Consider the following 21,126-nt stretch of genomic DNA (forward strand, 5'->3'; position numbering starts at 1 on the left):
TCATGATCATGATTTTTTTGAAAACAAAAGGGCTTTTATTGTCTCCTATGAAAGTTGTTAGACCCCAACTTCATATACTTTAGATTGCAAATCATTACACCTTCAAATGTTTCTATGAACTTTAACCTCACTACAGTTCCCTTCAAGCTGATTAGGACTTCTACCTCAATGTTCCTTAGACATAAAACCAAAGACAAAAATCAAAGGTCTTGCAAAAAGTTGTTACTCATATACTTCAGGAAGGGAAGTGTTAAATATTTGATCTGAGCTAGATGTCACTCTCTGTAGCCAACAGACTTTGTCTCTGGAATATCTTCTCCCATCCTAACAGGTTTAGGCTAGTTGTTCTGAATGTCATTTTTAATGGTGAATTTCACCTGTAATAATGCTTATTTCTATTCTTTCACACTAAAATCAAACTTCAGTTAGATATGTAATTAATAGACAGTTACAGCTAACTGTGAAATCCTGTTCCTCAGGAAGAATTTGACTCCTATTTGAGCATATATCCACCATAAAGTATCAATGTTGCTGAGGCTAAGATTCTTCATAATTTCCCAGACAGGACCTTTTCTTCCAGTGTTACAATTGGCTCAGGAAAAATTTCCTCAAATTTATCAACCGGAGGTAAGGGGCACCTCACAGCACCTTAGAGACCTATTATTTTTCAATGTAAATTGTGAGCTTCAGTCCCTTTAGATTTTTTAATAAATTACATTCAAGAGATTCTAGGATACCATTGAAAGTACTGTTAAAAATTATTAGAACAAGACAGTAAGCTGAATATTACTTTCAGTAATAATCTTGAAATCAAACTGAGCAAGATAGGGTGCCTACTAGCAGAATTTGTGCCTTTCTAATGAATGACCATCTTCTGCTTGTCTAGTACTGCTAGTGTGGTGATACTAAGGGCTCACTCATTCACTCTTTCAATAATCATCCTGTCTGACCGTGAGGGACTAGGGCCACAATACACATTATAAGATTATTTAAATTTGTCTTTGTACTATTACTTGCATTTGTCTGTTATCAAGAAAATAACATGAAAAGAAAGACACAAGAAAAATATGCCAAAGCTTCAAAATTTGAGTCAGGACATTTTTTGGCAAAGTAGTAAATTAGGGCTAATTATTTACAGAGCCAAAAGCATTCTCTTCAGGAGCATGATGAAATACTTTCCTCCCACTCTCCCACTCTTACTTCTGTGTAGCTTCTGCTAATGTCACTGTGACTCTGTTTTAACTGACTCTGAAAAAAACACTGTCCCACACCATCTCAGGAGAAATGCTTGAAGGTTTTCTGCAAAACTCTTTAAAATTTTCAGTCTGTGCATAGAATATGTGGTTGAAAGTGCAACATCTTTGAAAGTGACTATTGTTTTCACTCAGCTAGGATTCGTTTTGTGGGGGTGTTAGCTATATCCCCATCTTCTTCATATCTTTTCCTTTAGAAGCACTGGAGCTCCTGGAAGAGCATAGACGGGACAGTCCATACACCTAACAACTCAGATTGGTTTTTATTTATGCAGGATAATCATAGAATCATAGAATACCAGATCGAAAGGGACTTCAAGGTTCATTTGATCCAAACTTTCTTGGCAAAAGCATGGTCTAAACAGGATGGCCCAGCACCCTGTCCAGTTGAACCTTAAGTGTCCAATGTTGGGGAATCCACCACTTCCCTGGGGAGAATATTCCAGTGGCTGATTTTTCTTATTGTGAAAAATTTTCCTCTTGTGCCCAGTCGGAATCTCCCCACCAGTAACTTGTACCCATTACCCCTCTTCTTGTCCATGTGACTCCTTGTAAAAAGGGAGTCTCCATCTTCATTGTGGCCACCCTTTAAATAATGGAACATGGTGACAAGGTCTCCCCTAAGGCTTCTTTTCTCAAGGCTGAACAAACCCAGTTCTCTCAGCCTTTCCTCATATGGTAGGCTTTCCAGTCCCTTGATTATCTTCGTGGCCCTTCTCTGGACCCTCTCCAGCCTGTCCACATTTTTGTGGGGGACTAAAACTGAACCAATATTCCATATGTGGCCTGACAAGTGCTGTGTAGAGTGGGATAATTGCTTCTTTAACTCTGCTGGTGATGCCCTTGTTGATGCAACCCAGCACACTGTTGGCTTACTTTGCTGTTGCAGCACACTGTTCACTCATATTGACTTTAATGTCCACCAGGACACCCAGGTCCCTTTCCACGGAGCTGCTCCCCAGACAGGTAGATCCCAGCCTGTGCTGCACTCCTAGATTACGTTTTGCCAGGTGCAAGACCTTACACTTGTCCTTGTTGAACTTCATAAGATTCTTGTTAGCCCACTCCTCCAGCCTATCTGTCTTTCTACAGGGTGGCTCTCCCTTCCAAAGTGTCCACTTCCCCACTCAGTTTGGTATTATCAGCAAACTTCATCAGGGTACACTTTATCCCATCATCCAGATCACTTATGAAGATATCAAACAGAGCTGGGCCCAATATAGATCCCTGGGGGACTCCACTTGTGATTTGAGGGTTTGAAAAAGAGCTATTTACCACCACCCTCTGGGTGCAGCCTGTCAGCCAGTTCCCCACCACTGCACAGATCACTTGTCTAGACCGTAACACATCAGTTTCTCTAGGAAGAGGCTGTGGGGAACCGTATCAAAAGCCTTGGAGAAATAAAGGTGAACAATGTCCACCACTCACCCCACATCAACTGAGCAGGTTACTTTGCCATAGAAGACAATCAGGTTTGTCAAGGACAATTTGCCCTTGGTGATTCCATTCTGGCTTTTCCCAATCACGTGCTTCATTTGACTTGTGATAGCCCCCAGGAGGATTCATTCCATAACTTTTCAAGGGATTGAAGACTGATGTGCCTATAATTTCCTGGATCTTCCTTTAAGACCTTCTTGTAGATGGGGATGACATTAGCCTTCTTCCAGTCTTCTGTGATGTCCCCCAACTTCCACGACTTCTCAAAGATTATGGCAAGCAGCCTCGCAATGATGTCAGCCAGCTCTCTTAACACCCTGAGGTAGATAATGTCAGAGCCCATCAATTTGTAGGGGTCAAGCTCCTGTAATAGTTCACAAACCAACTCTTCCTCCACTGACAGTGGGTCTGTGTTTGCATCAACCTGGGTTTTTGTTGCCAAGGTCTGGGGCCTAATAGTGCTGGTAAAGATAGAGATAAAGAAAGTGTTGAGAACATCTGCCTTTTCAGTGTTGGTGACTAATTCACCTCTCCTGTTTAACAGTGGTCCAGTATTTTTCTTCTGTTTCTGCTTGTTGTTTATGTACCTCAAGAACACTTTCTTCTTGCTTTTGACATCTCTGGCCAATTTCAATTTGAGGTAAGGTTTTATTTTTCCAACTGCATCTCTGCACGCCCTGGAAATGCCCTTGTAGTTCTCAACTGGTTTTCATTCATTTTTCCATCTCTGGTAATCTTCTCTTTTGGTTCTGAGCAGACTCAGAAGCTCGCAGTTAAGCTGAGCTTAACCTACCTGCTCCACCTACTGTGGCAGGTGCATCTGCCCATTGAAAACAGAGCTTCTTGGCTGCTGAAGTGCAGTAGCTCCTGGCTGCCTTTGTTCTCAGGGCTTCGTGGTAATTGGGGCCTTTGGCCAATGGGAGCTGCTATTGACTACAGGTCAGATTCGGCCTGGGTATAAATGGAGTCCCCTGGCGGAGCCATTTTGAGCTTGTCCCCTGGAGCAGCACGCTGTGGTCAAGGACTCTCCCCTTGGGTCGGGATGCTGCCCAAGGAAATTCCTTGAGGGGCCTTGGGTCGGGATGCTGCCCTGAGCAGGTCCTCGAGGTTGAGAATCCTCACTTATCAGGTGAGTGATAAAGTGTTTTGGGTTGCTGTTAAACCCTAGGGAGTGGAGTTTTGTTCTGCATTTTGGGTTGCCGTTAAACCCTAGGGAGTGGGGCTTTGTGAAGCATTTTGGGTTGCTGTTAAATCCTATAGAGTTCTTTGTTCTGCATTTTGAGTTGCCGTTAAACCCTAGAAAGCTGTTCTGTTCTCCTCTCACAGACATTCGGACCTGTAATTTAAGGAGAGCTAGTTAATTGTGATAATAATAAATTTTTAATTTTTGGTGGTTGGTGGTTTATTTGAGAGCCTTCGTAACACCTACTTCCCTTATCTTTACAGGGGATGAACTCCTGTGCTTCCAGGAGAACATCCTTGAGAAACATCCAGCACTGGCTAGCTCCTTTATTCTCCATGGAAGCTTTCCACGCAATCCCTCCCAACTGAGTGCTGAGGGAACTGAAGTTTTCTCTTCTAAAATCTAAAACCTTTGTCTTAGTACTAACCTTCAGCATGCTCAGCAAAATCCCAAACTTGATGCTATTTTGATCACTGAAGCCAAGACTATCACTGACTGACATATTACAAAGCAAGTTTTCTTGGTTTGTGAGTAGCAAGTCAGCAGTGTCTCATTCCTGGTTGGCACATCTAACATTTTTATGAGGAAGAAGTTCTCTATGCATTCTAGGAACTTATTAGATGACATGTGAGCTGCTGTATTGTTCTTCCAACAAATGTCTGGGTAGCTGAAGTCACCCACAAGAACCAGGTTCTGTTGACCCAAAGCTTGCTTAAGTGACCCAAATAGTGCTTCACTGGCCTTATTGTCTTGGTTTGGAGGTCAGTAGCAGATGCTTACTGCAAGATCCCCCTTGGAGACGACCCCTCTGCTCTTGACTCAAAAACATTCAACAGGGCTGTAGCTGACTTCTATACATTCAAGGTTCTCCTTAACACAGATTGTGAGTCCTCCACCTCTTCTTCCCTGCCTGTCTTTATGAAACAGCCTATAGCCATCCATAGCAATCCTTCAGTCATGTGAGTTGTCCCACTGTGTTTCCTATGATACCATAACTTTCTGACTGGGCATGGAGCTCCAGTTCTTCCTGTTTGTTCCCCAGGTTGCGTGCATTGGTGTACATACAATTGAGGTGGTTGGTCTTCTGGTTCACATCTTGGGAGGCAGCTAAGGAACATTTGTCTCTGCTCTGGTTTCCCAGTTGGATACAATGGTGTGAGTGTTGGTACTTTGGATCCTGCTCCCCGTGAGTCCTTCAGTTCAAAGCCTGCTTCACCAAGTTGTCAAGCCTGCTGCCAAAGTTTCCCTTGCCATCCATCATAAGATAGGTGAAAATATAATGCTATCTTTTCCACTCTTTGGCATGGAGATGAAGTCAAATTTGTCCCTATATAATATTTGCCATGTATAGGAAGCATATAACTAGTAAGTTTGCATGCTCAAATACAGAAAAGAAGCAAAAAAAAAAAAAAAAAAAGAAAATTTATGTACCTAAAAATATCTCCCCTGACTTCATATATTTTTAAACATCTTAGTAATAAAAAAAGGATTTTCATTTTACTTGTCTCCTAATCAGCTATCAGAAGCAACTCCCAGAAGCTTTTGTGTTGACATTCAAAGGCTTCATAGGCTGCTAAAGCTGCACATACTTCTATAGAAGACAGGAATTATATACCTTACAAGCCAAGATTTTGCCGGTGCCAACTGGGGCTAGCTGTACAGTTGCTGTGTGAGATATCTGTAATAAAATTTTACTCACCTATGGGGACAGTTGAACCACAGGTTTCCATCCTTCCTCTGTTCCTGTTGCTGTGTGTGTGATCTCCAGTGTATCTTTTTTGTTGACGTGAGCATAGCTTACCAAAGAAGTATCTTCAGTAAGTATTTTAGAGCAGGCTAATACAGTTTCTATCTCAGTATTTCTTTAAAATTGAATTCTAGGCTTCTGAGTGACACCAAAGAAAACAAATCCATTTTGTTTCAGTGAATCGAATAAGTGAAATACACTAATTCATATGAAACTCAAATAGTGGCAACTAAGGTTTCCCCACACCTCAAACTCCCCTTAATTTGCTTTTGAGAGAAGACTTCACAGCAGCAATTTTAGAAGATGCACAGCTGAAATGAGAGTAATATCGTTTGACTGTTGAAATAAAATGACACTGACACATATTTGGGTGGAAAAGCATAGAGGCAGATTCTAACCATACCAAGGCTATCTCACTTAAAATCTAGAATTACTTTACAAAAAACCAGCATTTTTGTTTGTGATTTGCTGCACTTTAATTAAAATCAAGGTCCTTCTTGGATTTTATGGATTGAACAATTTATGCCATTGGAAGCCAATTTTAATTTACCAAAATGGCCCCAAAACTATGTTGGGATGGAAGACAGGATGCAGTTTGCGACAGCTCTATTAAATAGCTTGTGCAATTTCTCAGCTTTACAAGAAAATCTATACAGATAACATATAGCACACTATTTTTACTTTTAGGCATTCTGAAGATAGATGGAATGATAATGACTTACATGTATAAACATATTTTTCATCCAGAAAGATTAAAAATGCATTCAATAAAATGAACATATAAAATGACAAACTGCAGACACATAGTCACATCTGTATTAGAAGTTCAGTAAATGCTTAACAACACACAGCACCACTACAAAAATGCATAGTGGGGAGTAGAGAAGATTATTGTATCTAATTATAAAACCGTAACATGGAATCTGGTTTAAATGTAATTACTCACATTGGAGTTTTCTGCTCTCTTCTACCCAGGTTCTTATACATCCCTCACCAGTGTAATATGTGAATATATCCCAGAAGATCATTAACTGATGTGATTAGCATTTGTCACATTTTATTCTCACCCTTTCCTTCAAGTGGAAAATTATCTGAAGTTTTTTGATTAGGAAGATGCATATATTTATATAATTCATGCCTGAGGTACTATGGACGTTTGTGAGGGAAGTTAAGATCAAGTAAACTCTTACTGGATTTGAAATGTCAGCTGCTGAAATTCATGTAATGATCATAGTATCTGGGAATTTCTTCTGTGCTTTGAGAGGTGACCACAAAGAGTTTTACTCAAACATACTGTCTTCCAGAGTAGAACTGCTGTTTTGTTTGCTTGTTTGTTTGGTTTTGTGTTTGTTTGCTTTGTGTGTATGTGTTTTTTTAAAGTACTGTTCCCTTATTTACAGTAGCATAGGAGGTTTCACTGTGCAATAATGCAAGAAGCTTCACTGGTATTTACTTCATAGAAATATATGAAATATTTTTTTAATCACAGTGGTTAGTTGAATTCATCAATGCTATCAATTTTTCAGTAGAATGGAATAACAAAAAAAAGGGAATAGAATGATGGTATATTACTATATTACTTATTTTTAGGTTTATGTTAGGATGTCCTTTACACATTAAGAGTTTTTGAGACTTTCGTATTCAACCATATTGATTTCCACTGCTTTTATGAGTAACTAAAAAAATCAAATTACTGGCATAGAATGGTTAATTGTAAGAATTTCCTTGGTATATATGGACAGCAGAATTTTTTTTTACTCCTCTTTAGTTCATAGTTAGATATTTTTGACTCCAGAATCAGGAAATGTGAGATTAATTATTACCTTTTCTCCCATAACATGGTAATTTGAGAAGCTGCTGAGGAAGCACTGGAAAAGAAAATGAGAAATTGGAGAGGTGTGCTGGAAGATACAAAGAGATATCAGGCAGATCTTGAAAGAAAGACTGAAGAAATAGATTTTATGAGATAAACAGAGCAACATGAGAAGAAAAAGATCTCATTAATCTCTCATGCTTTTCCCTCTTTACAGATTGAGCACTAAAACAGAAAGAATGCAGCTGGTTTAAGATCAGCAGTTTTTCTGTGAATAGAAGTCGAAGAAAACAGATCACTGAGCACCAGAGTGTTATAGGGAAAAAGATGCAGATTCTCCCTTAGCTCAGCCTTTCAAACCATTCTAGTCTACTGTGATTGTTCTTGAAAGGATAAGAGAGGCAGGGATCCCAGACCCATAAATCATTTAGGAAAGTCAGCTATATTAAATTTAAAAAGGAGGAAAAACCCCTCCACTTCCCATGTTGCAGTAATTCTGCTCCATTGTTGATTTACTGTATTCTGGATTTAGGATAAGGTCCTGCACACTGTTTTGAATTAGACCATTTGATGGAATGTGCTGTAGGGAGGAATTTTTTTCCTTTGAATTTAAGAAAAATGTATGGAAAGTTTTCATTACTTTTCATCTAATAAAATAATAATGATAAACTTAAAAGATATAATTTCTTTAAGATCACATTTGAAATTTACAAATTTATTTAGAATTTGTGTCTTTAATAGCAATTCAAAGGTCAAGTAGAAACTAAGGATGGATGTATACATTCTGATGATACTGTCTAAAATGTGGATATCCTATTGTTATCTTGTAAAGTGGATTGTGATGTACTTTAGAACTGGTCACCACTCTTTTCCTACTCTGGTCTGCAGTTACCCTGGGAGTCATCCAGACTTTAAGATTCTTTCCAGGGTCAAGGCTAATCACAGAACCACCTCATCCCTCTTCACTACTTCAGTATCTACAGACTGTTCCTCTTCTCAAAGACACATAACGCTTCTCTAACAGGAATTTTCACTGGCTTCTCTGACCTCTACCCAAGTACTGCGATGTTGTTGACAGCCAAATGTATATGTTGGTTACCATGTAAGGAGAATGACTGGTTACTATGGTACAGTCTGAAGTGGCTGTAGCAGGCCAGACAAGAGACGTGATGTGCTTCTTGAACTAGGTCCTCTCTCTCTGTGTTGCTACTGTTGGAACATCTGTAGCTGCAATAGCCGTGGCATGTTGATTTTGAACAGCAAGCTTTCAGTGGTCCTTTCTATTTGCCCTTTGAAAGACTACATCCATGGTTCTCAAATGAAGACTTTGGATTTTGTGGTGATGCTGCAGTCAGTTTCAGTAACCTTCAAGAATTTTTGTCCTTTTACTTTAAGCTCATATTTTATGCTAGTGAGATGCTTAATTCTGTATATTTTCTCTTTAATTCTCCTCAAAGTTGTGTTATGTCCATGTCTAAGTGAGGAGGCACATCTATAGATTCTTACTGTGAACTAGGTTTGGATGTGAAATACAGCATAGACCTAGCTTAGACAAAGAGTAAGGTACCTTTTGGACACCTATTGCAAAGGGTCTGTATGGCTTCATGGAAGGAGGGCAAGAAACAGAACAATTCTGTGTAGAATATGTGTGAAAAAAAAGTCCAAAAGTCAAGAAATAAGTGAAATTGTTTGAGATGTAAAGAAAGCAAATTAATTATAAGAGATTTTAGATTTTTACATAGACTTTAATCAAGAAATGCAAGATTTCTTAATAATCAAAATATGCTGATCTTTAAAATGAAGTTAGATCACTGAAATATGAGCTTAATTTGTTGCTTCCTAGAGAAATATTCTAATAAGAGCTATAGCAACTAAAAACCACTGAACTGAGTCAGGGTCTGAGACAGCAGAGAACTGCATTCAGCCTGTGGCAGCCCCATTGTACCAAATTTAATTCAGAGCATTTAATTTTTTTTTTTTTTGCTTGTCTTGAGTTTCACGTATCTTCTTGATACACATTTGAATGAATACAAAATATGTCATTCATTTCAATCTGAGAGACACAAGTGACAGTTGCTTCAGTGATGCTCTGTTTTATTCTTAAAAAGAACAACTGTCTGATGCAGCTTCTCATCTGACATGTATATCATCTTTCTTAAATGGATATTAACGTGTTATCACACTCATCCTCTCCTCCTCCCTTTATATTGATCTTTACAATAGACAGAGAGTCTTAACCTTTGGAATTTATCACAATGTCTTTTCTTGCCTTATCAATTCTAGTGGGTTGTGCTCTCTGTATCTGCATTGAGATCTTTCCTATCTTCTTGCTTTTCTCACATTTCAAGAAGTCTAGTTGCAAAACTCTTGTTAGAAGACATATATAAATGTTTTGGGGTTTCTAATCTGTTTGAAAAAGAAGTGGCTACACTCTCCAGGAATTAAAATTATGTCTCAAAAGGAAGTAGCTCTTCTTCAGGAAACCCTATGTCTAAAGAAAGATGATGATCTCTGACCTGATCCCTTCCCTCCCATCCCATTTACTGTTTTTATTCTCTCCTCAGATTTCAGATTTGATCACATTGCTGCCAGAACATTTAGTTTTATTTAAATGCAATGACACAAACATTGCTAATCTGGTTTCCCTTCATTCGTTTGCGCACTTGCTGTCAACAATGGTTTTATCAGCCATCAAAATCTAATTGAAATGGCAGTGCTGCATGTAGTCATCCAATAATTATGAAATAAATAGACTGAAAATTCAAATGCATTTGAAAAATCAGCCTCTAAAGTAACATAAACAGAAAAAAGTAATTAAAGATCTCCCTTTATGATTTTTTATTTTTTTTAAAATGCATATTTGTCTGAGGACATCACTTCTAAGCTCCAGAGGTAGCTTACTATGCATTGTTCCTGTATTACAAAAAGAAGAATGAGTGGATGGAGTTAATATGGAAAATTGTTCTAGTAAATAGTACAAAAAAGCACTTCATCATTGCACCACGAAAATATGCTTTGCTTTCTCTTTGGAGAACTCCTACAGTAATACACACATGGCAGTTAATAATAGATTATAAAAAGCAGTGCCCTTTATCATCTAAACATGAAATCTTTAGAGGCTTGCAAATAGAACAGTCTGTTCAGTGATTGTAGAAATGTGACGTCAAAAGGCTGTTCTGCTCCTTATTCAAAATCTCATCGTGTTATTCTATATACTCCACACCCTACCTTAAAAAAATCAGAGCTGTGGATTGTCCACAGGCTACAGGGTTTCGCCTTAATGGGAACAATATAGCAGTAGTGTATTTAAACTTTTGAAAGAAAAGGTAACAGAGCTCTCAAAAAAAGCCCTGGTCATGAATGTATATATATATAGTCCTGTGATGGGTTGGCATAGCAACTATTTCTTAGAACTCTGTTGCTGCCTAAGTAAACAGCTAAAGCACAGAGCATGTCTCTACTAAGCTGTGTCCATCTGTAGTACAAGCATGTATTGTACACAAACATTTTCTTCCATAGATAGGGATATTTTAGCGGTACTCACTTATACTGCCATTGTTGTCGGTGTTTTTATCATGAGACCTTATTGTCATACTGCTTTTGTGATGTAATTGAACTGAAGATTCTAATATAAGGGGTTTTTTTTTTCAGTCCAGAGCAAAGCTTGGCATATCTAGTCTCAGCCTAGACACTTTTTTATGCCCTTGTTTTGCGTAATTTTTTAATAGCATATTTTTCAGAATGCCAACAAAAGTTAAATGTGAACATAAATTAGCCATGGCAATCACTTAAATGAGAGGCATACCAGATTGCACATATCATGAAAAGCTACTCCATAATTCAGTCTTTTATGTGTATTTGTGACAATTTTTATGCAATGTGTTATCCTAATATATATTTTAAATGGTTATCGTTTAACCTGGCAGCCTTTCCTGACTGCAAAACATGCATTTAGATGTATATCATCTGATGTTGAAAAACAAACGAAGCTTGTGATCCTTTAAATAAAGATTCATTTATGAATATAATGAGTTTACAAAATAATTCTTTAAAATGGTTAATCATTTATAATAAAGTCTAACTGAGTCATATGTGTCTTATAATCAGTTCAAACACCTAACAACATGGTTATAACTACCTGCAACAGATGGTACTAATGTCCATAATATACTGATAAACTATTAATAAATACCTTGTAGATGGCAATAATCTGTTCATTAGAAGTTATTATTGATAGATAAAAGCTCTCTGCTATTCTGTTAGAGTCTTTAAAAAATGACTAACCATTTTAGTTAATAAATCTTTGCAAACTATTTATCCATTTTTAATGAATGAAAGAATGTTGCAATTAGTAAATCCTAAGTGTCTGATTCCCGGAGTGGAACGTTAGATTCTCTTTGATGTGGTTTCCCTGGACACTTTGCTCTGCACTTTTCTCCCTAGTAAGCTTGACAATTCATGCCATCAGTTCTCAGTAACACACTCTCCTTTCTTTCCACCTTCATTTGTTTATTTCCTAGGAACCTTTTATGGCTCCTCTTTTCCTTCTGTTGCTTAGAAAATTGTAATGCATGGGGGAAAGCCCTCATGTCCCACCTGAGAGCATGTGGGCACAGAGGATAGCAGGGAACCAAAATTGCTTTGCTCCTGCTCTGATGTATTTAGATATGATATAAAATGTAGTGCCTGTTAAAATGCTTCACTAGAGCATTGATAGAAAATATGGTATTGTCTTGGGCTGGGATTTGTTTCACTTCACATTAGTTCTCCTTACTCTCCTTCAGTAGACTGCTTGTGTTGTCAGTGGAGAGAAATAAGCATCTTGTAATAGGCACATGATATCTTAAGAGAGGTGCCTCACTAGGTGTGATGAGTCATCCTCTGAAAGGGCTTAGCTCTCGAGCTTCTGCTGACTACAGAAAGAAGCTGGCAACATGATTTGGCTGAATACTAAATTGTAGATAACTGAAATTAAGTGACATGAATGATGTCACTAGTGTGTGATTTAGCTCAAGGTTAAAATATCTAAATTCAGTTGTGTGTAATATACATTGATACATCTATAGGTGCATCAAGTATCTAAACTTCCATCATAGTTGGTAGTGGCCTGTCAATACATCATTCTGGAGAGTAGTTATCTTCTGTAAAGTAGGCAGATATATTTGGTCAGCTGAACAGTCCTAAGGACTTCATTGGCTGTGTTTGCTATATTTCCAGTGACTGTAATAGGACCTTGTGCTTCTAAGGCACATGTAGATGCTTACATTTGCAGACAACAGAATTTAGAGAATCTGAATTTTGCCACTAATGTCCAAATAGCACACTGCAATGAAGAAACAATCTGTGTTGGCATGCAAAAAAAATGCCCAGTTATAATTATGACTGTGGGCTGTTCCAAAGGCTGTTGGGATTTTGTGTAATTTCATTGCTTTTTATCAACTATTATCATTAGATAAAAAGTTTTATCAGGCATGGTGTCCTATAGCCTAGCTTCTGTTTCATCATAGACGTTACAAAACTACTCCTGAAGTCTCAAATATTTCGGCTTAGTGGCGCACTCTTGCAGAGAATACAATGTCACTACATTCGGGATGAACAGGACACTATTCCTGTATGGCTTCAGTGTATACCTGAAAGAATTTATTTTTACTGACCTTGGGTTTATGATTCAATTGACTTTATATATGATGCTATCTTGGATTCTTAGCTCATCTGGGCAGTTCCAGTATTCTTGGGAAGCAGACAAGGCTTCTCCCATGGCGTCTGGCTGTCCTGACAGAGTGTGACAGAATGATAGATGCAAGCACTTGTAAATCTATGTCTTGTATCATTTGTTCTTAGATATATTGTAGCCCCTACCTTGAAACTGGCACATAACAGACTTAGCTGATGCTTCTGTCTCTCTGCATTTTCTGCATTAATATCAGGCTAGAGATTTCACATTCTTGTTAAGTTGGTCTAGTTGTGCACTGCAAGGCTGCTCTGGATAAGAAATCAGCAATGTATTTGTCAGTCCCTTTCATGCTTACACCTTGCAGTTTCAGTAGCATACACTAAAGGCTTTCTGTGACTGACAGTGTTTTTTAAAAAGCACTCCCAAGTGATTTATGGGTACTTCCTACTGGGATAGTTTTCCTATCTTTGACCATATTGTTCAAAATTTTTGCATGCAAACACTATTATAAGAAACTGCTTTTCAATTTTGACTTATTTGGATTTGGGTGATGCTAGTAATATTAGACATGACAACTTCAGGCTGTCTCTCCTGTAAGAGTACTGCCCTGTGTCCCATCTCACTAGCATCACACTGACAGCAGTTTCTTTATTCTTATCCCCGTACTGATATATCTAATGGCTGTGTTTTATTGAACTAATTGTCATATGACATCTTTCAGCAGTAGCTTCAAAGATTTGCATGCACAGGTTGTTTCCCCCCTCCCCATAAATGTATTTTGTAATTACTAATAACCTCTGAGTAATTACTATCTCAAGTATGGACATTTTTCACTTTGTGCTTACTTCCATAGATTTAAGGTGGGAAAAAAGAGAACTGTTATATATGACCTGTACAGCACTGAGTATTGCTCATCATAAAGCCATCTTGTACTTACACAGTTTGTGACTGATTTCTCTGATTCCTATATCATGCAAAGGAAGTTATGACTGAGGTCTGCTATACCCTCTACATTAGTGTGTCTGTCTAACATCAACTGTGATATAGTTGGACTAATTTTCTTTCCAGGGAACATCCTGAGACAATTTGCATACACTTCTGGTGTGCAAAATGTGGTGAGGCAGACACTTTTGCTACTCAGGAATACTTGCCAAATCTATCTTTTGCATCTTGGAATTTAGCACTAGGTCTTTTTCCTGTAATTTTTAATTTTTGCTTTTGCCAAGTCAGGTAACATTTCATGACTGTAGACATTTGGCTGTGAGTACTTTTTGTATTTTATTTAAATAGCTTGAGTCTATATAAATGCACTTCTTGCCTGGCATTTCAATATCTACCACACTACTTAGCCCATGTGTATGCTCTATGACTTTCACAAAGATGTCTTTATCTATCACATGCTTATTTGTTCCTCTTCTTTAAATATTTTCTCTTCTATCACACTGAACACTTTGAAAGGCAGGTGCTGTTCCAACAACATCATATGTTACACAGAAGAAGCCTTTTCAGATTTTCAAAAACATCATGGTAACCTTTAGCAGATAGGTACCACAGTGGGTTTGCTTGGTCTAGGTGGTTTTTGTTGTTTTTTTTTTTTTTTTTTAAATTTTGATTAGGGTGTGAATCATTGCTTCCTGTCTGAACTCTACTTCTTTTATCTGAAAACATTTTTCCTATGTTAAAGATGTTTGAAATTCCAGCATTTATACTTTTCTTTGGTTTTGTGCTTGTAGTTGTTATTGAATATCATTATATGACTTTAAAATAGGTTAGCCTGATTACAAGGGTTTTTTTAATATGTAATGCTAAGGAAGTCTTCATGTGGTGAACTTGCTATCTGACCTTAAATTTCCTGTATTTCCTACTGTCTTGTCTTTGCAGTTGATGATAATCCACACTATGCGAACCATTTATTTTTGCTAATTTCCACTGCATTAGTGTGATAAATGTGCAAAAAATGATCCTTTGAATCGATACTTGCTTTTTTGATTTAGCAGACTGATTTCTCTTTACTACAATAGTTGTATATGTCATCATATGCAAAGCATTTCTACCATTGATCTTTCAAGTCTTCCTTGAAGCCTTAATACTTCCTTGAGTTTTATTTGTTTGATTATTTTGGGAGGATTTTGGTTTTCCTTCCCAATTTCCATGCTTTCTCAATTCTAATCAATAAATTACTTATTTGTCTGCTCCACTAGAGCTCTTCAGTTGGTTGTGCCTAGTCTTTTGGATTGCAAGTGCCCGTTGCTTTCTGTAGTTTCTTTGGGATTCCTGAGCATTTACATTTCAGCTGCTGTATCTTTCATCTCTATTACTGATTTATCACGGGTTAATTTATGTCCTTGTGTTGAGTTGACCCCAGCTGGCAGGTAAGTTCCCACCCAGTCATCCACTCACCCCTGCCCCCACCGGGATGGGGGAGAGAAACAGAGCAAAAGTGAGAAAAACATGTGGGTCGAGATAAAGACAGTTTAATAAGTGAAAGGAAAAAAATCTCCTCATTCCTCAGTTTTATTGCTGATCATGACTTTATATGGTATGCAATATCTCCTTGGTTAGTTTGGGTCAACTGTGTGCCCTCTCAACTTCTTGCTTACACCTGAGCTTACTGGGGAGAGTCAGAGTGAGAAACAGAAGACCTTGACACTGTGCAATCACTTTTCAGCAATAGCTAAAACACTGGGATTTTATCAACACTATTTTGGTCACAAATCTAAAACACAGCACTGTATGGGCTGCTATGAACAAAATTAACTCCATCGCAACCAGACCCAGGACATTCCTAAAATTTCTGAATCACACACAAGTCATCCTGTGGTTTGGTAATAGACTTTTTTATTTTGTCAGTCTTCATTTTGAATTATTGAAAAAAATGCATATAGCATCTCTCTGTCCACATAAAGCTTTTTGAGAGGATTTGTTTGATTGTTTAAGATTTTCACTGAAATATGTAAATTCTATTAGAGCTTGGAGCATGCATTGCAATGTATGAAGTATGTTCTTGGGCTTGTCTATGCTGAGGAGTATAACAGTGCTGCTCAGATCTGGGCCCTGATAAATCTGTCTGCTGCACATCCAATTTGGGATGACATTGTCTCCTCCCCTTCCCATGCCCTTGCTCCCATATGAAAGAAATCTGAATTTGCAGGAGGGGCACAGTGTACTTCAGTTTTGTCTTCCAGCTTGAGAAACTAAGGGAAAGGACAAAGTGCATAGTCTTGGTATCCAATAAAGTTTATTTTAGTTTGCATCCTTTTTAAATGGATTACTTTGCAGTTTTCCCTGTATGGGTTAAAGATTTCTTACTTAGTCAAGGAAGTTCTCATGCTCATCTCCTTATGCAGCTGAATTGTGACCTTTTCTTTCTCTTAGTTTCTTTTTTTTTTGCCTCTTGTTCTTTTTGTACCTGATTTTACATTTCTGTTGGAATTCATTTCTGGTACAAAGTGATTAAGAAGGAGAGAGGAAGAGAGGAGGTGGGGGAGAGGGGGAAGAGAGGAGCAGACTAGAGAGCCAGTGATGCCTCCTTCCTTTACTTAAACTGTGTTTTACTACCAAAAACCTCCTGGAACAAGAGTTCTGTAGGGTCCTACTGATCACACTATGGGACCATCCTGTCAGGAAGCTATTTATTTTAGCAAAAAGAAAGATGAATCCAAGATCTGGATACAACAGTAATAATAATTCAATAATATAGACTGATCTGGATCTGGTTTCAATAATAATTGGGTAATAATCTGGATGTGGATAATGCAATAATCCAGATCTAGATTCAATAATAATAATTCAAGGTTTACTATGACTTGCTGGTCTTGCAGCTCACCATCCCTGTCTATGCATTAACGATTTATCTTACTGTCTTATAGAGGTGTTGAAAGTTTTCATTAGTACTTGTAAATAGCATTAATATCCTTGTCTAAAAAGTGTACAGAAGCAGTACAGAAGTAAAACATTTTTTCATGTATTCTTACAGCTCAGATTTTTGTCTGAAGACAAAGCATTCTCTGTACCAGACCATATGATGAAAGTTTGAATATTTTTATTGGAAAAGTAAATGCATTGGATACTGAGACCTATCAAGCAGCCACCTTGCATACAATGTGACTGCATTAATAAAAGCTTTAATATGCAGGTTTCTTGCCTGTGCACGTTGTATGATACTGGTTGTAGATTATTTTGTGATGATAGACTGCAACTGCTCTGAAGGAGGTAGTTTGATGTATGATATTGATACACTGTAGATTAAAACTCCCATAGTTTCTCCTTAATAATAACACATAGGAATTATTATGATCTACTGTTATCAACAAACTGAAGTTTCATTTGTTTGTTTCCTTTAACAACATACAGAACACTGAAGCACAGGCAAGAGAAAATGTGAAACCTGGGAAAAATTAAAAACTAAGAAATTCACATTTTAAGTTTCAATATTATTGCTTCAGAAAGTATATATTAATTTCACAGTCATGGGCAACAACACCAAGTAAGAGCTTTGGTAATGACATACCTACATATGATTCTTTTAGTACAAGTAACAAGAAGTTCAAAATTGAAAGGTGAAATTCTGTCCCATTGCTACTGAAAGGTTTAGAGAGGAAAAAATAATGCCTACCAGATTTTAATTTTTGTGACTTTACTGCTAATCATGTACAATTTTTTCTCTTTCAATACCACAAGAAGGAAGTCAAATGGGTGTTGCAGAGTGAAGTGCAAAAGTCCTGTTGAATTCTTGCTGTCCAAGGTCAAGGCAGTACTCTATGTAGGGTTATGTGATGGGGTTACAGAATAGGGATGCTGCTGGCAAGGAATAAAAGTGGTGGAGGGGAAATGCTATAAGGGTCTGGCTTGAGATGCTGCAAAGGTTTGTCTGTTAGGTGTCAATGCAGACTGAACATGCCTGGGGCTAGAAAGCTCAATCCAAAAAAAAAAAAAAACAAGAGACATAATGTTGAGCTTTAAAATGCCCAACTTTTATGCCTCAGATTTTGGATTGCAGTCTAGGATTCTCTGAGGCGCCTGAACTTTGTGCAATGTGGAGGGAGAAACAAACACCTGAAGAATGTATTCACAATAAGTAGCATAGTGTGCAGATGCTGTCTGGAGGCAATCCATAAAGAAAAATGGAAGAAAAGGATGTTTCTGAATGCCTTCCTATTTCTAAAGTCCAGACATGTAGATGGTGTGTTTTTCCCAACTGAAGCCACTTTTTTTGCTGAGAATTTATAAAGAAAGCAAGAGAAAATCTAAGCATATATTTTTACCTTTGTTCTATATGCATTGTACCTTTCAGAAAAATCAGAAATCATGCTTTGTATAGAAAGACTTCCATTTAAAGATATAGTCTGTCAAGTGTTTACACTGCAATAAAAGTGGGTTAGGTCTCATGTATGTGGTGGTCTCAAGGAAAAGACACAAAGAAACTATTGCATGGTGTGGCACATGACAGTGACTGGAGAGAACACTCAAGATTGCTCATAGGGTCACCTATAAAACAGGAAACATTTCCACATGTTGGCTTTGGAGATACCTTTTGGCTAGAGCTCATCTTGGTGCATCACATCCTGCAGAGTGGAGATATCAAAACCAGTGCTGTAAGTGACATCTGTGACTGAGTTAGAGATCCCAGCTCCTCAGCAGAGATAGTTAGCTTTAACATATGCTCTGCTGATAGGTCTATACCCCTTCTAGCTCAGGAGATAAGAGTCATGAGGCTATTCAAGGGTCTTCATACCACACTGCATTGCTTGTTGTAGACACACATGAAATGTCCTAATCTGCTGTTGACTGCTTCATTAGACTATTAGTCTGTATTTGCATACTGATTTTATTGTAATCTAGTCAATACTTCAGAGAAAAATATCACCTATGGTTTTTTTTTGCTGTTTGATGGGCTAACTGGTACCTTGAGAGTGCCACAAACATGCATACACATTGTATCTATTTACACGGATGTGTGCACTTCTGTCATAAATACATGACCACACGTGTAATCTGTGTGAGGTACAGGTTTACAGTCATGAAGGTATACAGACACATGCTCATTACAGTAATATTACTCCCCCAACCTGTTAAATATATTGTTTGTGGTTTGACAAAATTAGAAATTAAAGTTTGTGGGGTAAATGAAAGCAGGCCTTGGTTGTAGCTAGTGGAAGGTGATGGAATAAGTGAGGTCTTGTTGTGTTACCCCTACAGAATCCATTACAAAAATGTAAACCCACAATCTTTAATCATAACTGTAATAACAACCACAGCAACAGCAATAACAATAATGTGTTGGTTTTTATTTTTGTAGAGAGGAACCCTTTCAATTTTCTGATCATTGTGTTATTGACCTGCCTTTCTTTTTGTTTAAAACCTGATGGAGCCTTGGGGAGCAGTGTCTGTAGCACTGACGGAGAGCTGCAAATAGTGTTTCTGTGTATGGAAGCCTTAGATTTCTTGGTATTTTTGAAAGATAGGCTCTTGATCGTACTAGCAGGTATCTATTGATTTATACCTTTATGCTTAGCTCCAGATAGAGTCAGGCTACATTCTTTAGACTGTATTGAGAAAAGGCTGTTACATTCCCATGTGGTGATAAATTCTGTGTAGAAGGATACATATTATTAAAAGAACTTTAAGTGATATTACTTCTAAATTCTCAGCATGTAGTCTGGGCATGACTTTTGTAATACATATAGTCTCACCAATGATCCTGCAGTTAGTGCCCGCATTTTTACTTAATTATCCAATGCATATTGCTGTTCATACACACAAGCACTGTGCTAGTCTATCAGTATCTCCTATATGCTTGTAAAGGTGTGAAATTCAGGGTGAAAGATCCCATACAAAAGCAGTCTGTTGATTTTACTGTATTTACTTATTCCTTTCCCACACAAATAAAAGAAGGGTTAGTATGAAATACTCTGATTTTTTTTCTTTTAGTTATGTGGCTAAATTACAACATTGGGAAAATTGCTTTGGGTTTCATTCTAAGTAGAATGTTTTAGTTTCTGCCCGAGTGAAATGAAAATATATACAAATTTATTTTCATGACAAAAAATAATTTATGTACTGAAAATTAGAGTTCTTTTCCTTTTCCAGATATCTAGGTTTTATAAAATCATCTTAACTTCTTTTCAATGCAATTTTCATTTCAAAATGGAAAAATACACTCAAGTATCTTTGTTTTTCTAAATTCAACATATTAACTCCAGCCATACTTATGTGTAGTTTAAGTTTGCTCATAACAGTTTTTCATCTTAGTTTTTTTGCCACACAAAGGTTGCCCAGACATAGTTTGTGCTTGCAAAGTTCTCTGCAGATATGAATGTGCTGTTGGTAGAAACTGGTTAGCCTGTTCATTTAGATAGTGTGATCTCTTATTTGCCTTGTTCTGATGAAATTGTTCCCTTGCTGAAAGCATTTGGGACAAAATGGCAGACAGCATTCATTATTTCTTTCTTCTTGGGAAAGTTGAAAACGTTCACCCATTCTGTCATCCTGGCTGACAGACAGCAATTTATTGGAAAAATATTTAGGTGCAAGAAATGCTATGTACAAGATTCATTTAACTTTTACATAGTTTGTTGGCAACTTGCCATTCTTAACTCTTGTGTATTTGAACTTGTCTTTGCATACTTATGTAAATTTTTGTTTTCTTTACTATGTTTCTAACATGAGAGTTTTGTTTTCATTTTTTTGTAATTATTTCTCAGAAAAAATGAATTGCCAAGATGCAATGGTCCCATGCTTTGTTGATGTTATCCTACAATTTAATTATATTATAAGATTATCAGAGACTGATTTCACAAGCTTTTTTAAAATGAGCTATATTTTCAGACACCATTTTCCAACTACCGGTGAAAAAAGCTTTCTCTAACCTTTTTAAAAGGGAAGACGCGAAAAATCAGATGCCTCGAGATCTAGAGGTTGTAGATTGCTTGCCCTCAAGTGTATGTCTACATCAAACTCCTCTGCAAGTTTTTTTGTTGTTTGTAAACAAAATCCTTAAGTCCATATTTAGATATCACT

The sequence above is a fragment of the Strix uralensis genome, chromosome 2 (genome assembly GCF_047716275.1).
Source record: "Strix uralensis isolate ZFMK-TIS-50842 chromosome 2, bStrUra1, whole genome shotgun sequence".
NCBI classification, from domain to species: domain Eukaryota; kingdom Metazoa; phylum Chordata; class Aves; order Strigiformes; family Strigidae; genus Strix; species Strix uralensis.